The following is a 1,672-nucleotide window of genomic DNA, read 5'->3' as shown; positions in this document are numbered from 1 at the left end:
TGCCCATTCCCATTCCAGAGAATGCGAGCATAGAAGAGCGGCTTGATATCCTTCAAAAGAATTCTACCGCATACCATGAGAATCTGAGTAAAGCTCTCGCGGAGGACCGTCGACGGCTTGATGAGTTCACGATTCCAGAACCTGCTCACGAAGAGGTCATTTCTGAGACTAACTTGCCTATAGGTGGCAATCAACGTAAGGGTCTCACTGTTGAGTCACAGCCTTACACAGAGGTTGTGCATGGAGAAGACGGTCCACAAGAATGTTTTTCTGACAATGAAATTGTCTCTGAACATATAGCTGATTTCTCCACTGATCAAGCCAAATACGTGGCCACTGATCAGATGCATGGGGGGCAAGATATGGCCCATGATCATCCCTTTGATCAAAAGAAGCAAGTTCATGATCATTTTAATTGTGACTCTGCTACTGGACGTCATGGGGAAGGTGATCAAAATCAGGACCAACTTAATTATCAATTAAGTTGTGGCCTACAGAAGCCAATCTGTGGCTTTATTAATCAATTCAACTTGAAGTTCTTCATATATTCTTCAAGGCCAAGCGGTGGCTTTGATATATGTGGAGGGCACATCTATAACCCACGTTGCATGAATGGCCAGAACAATTATTCTAGTGGCCAAGTTGTCCTTCGCAACTGTAAATTTGAGTATCATCAATACAAGTTAACTCTTGTTTATAATTATCCAACAAGTGAAGCTCTTGGTGTGGAGAATTTAGACCAGCAAGTGGTCGTCTATAATGGCCAATCTGTGGCTAATCCTGAAGACACCATGTTCTATGACATGGTAGTTGGCAACAAAGCCGATCTTGGAACATCTTCATCGCCAAAGGTGCAATTGAAGATCATGTTTCGCCAACCAACAAAGATACTTGGGGGGCAAGATTACTCCTCCTATGAGCCAATTTTTTCCCAAGTTTTCGATGAGAAGTATCTTTGTTCTTTTCCTACAAGCTCTCACAGGAGGGATTTTTACCCTACAAATTTTGATACATCGGAGCTTGGAATGAAGCATAGATGGCCTCCCCCGTGGTCTTCTAGAGGTTAGCCAAACATGGTGTTGCTAGCTTCTTTCTTTCTTTGCTTTTAATTTGCTGTTAATTTTTCGTTTCTAGTTTTCTTTTCATTAAAAAAAAAAAAAATGGCCTAGTTTTCTAATTACCAAAAATGAATTTGGTAAGGGGTTGTGAATCATAACGGAATAGGTGAAGTCTCTTTTGTTAATATTGGCCTAAACTCCTTATTGGTGCCTAGTTCAGGTCCCTTAAGGTTAAGGGCGGCTTTTATTAACACTTGTTGAACTGTCTTCACACTTATGACCTTTCACATCTTAGTAAGTATAGCCTATGTGAAATGGTGTCTAGAAAGGGGACAACGTTCATGACAGGTTCTTGAATCCAGAAATGCGTGCAAATGGGCCTAAACCACTATGTGGGAGTAGCTCATGCCAAAATGGATTCTGCCTCTCTTGTTCGCCCTCCCCCACCTGGCCATTTCAGTAAGGTTGCCCAAAGGATTTGAAAGAAAATTTGTGTCTAGGCGACTATACTTGGCCGCATGTCTAAACCTTGATTCACATTGTCTTATTGAATTCAACTACTTATAAAAAATATAATATATATATATATATATATATATATATATATATATATA

Source organism: Rosa rugosa, chromosome 1, assembly GCF_958449725.1.
Source record: "Rosa rugosa chromosome 1, drRosRugo1.1, whole genome shotgun sequence".
NCBI classification, from domain to species: domain Eukaryota; kingdom Viridiplantae; phylum Streptophyta; class Magnoliopsida; order Rosales; family Rosaceae; genus Rosa; species Rosa rugosa.
Note: the sequence above shows the minus strand (reverse complement) of the source record.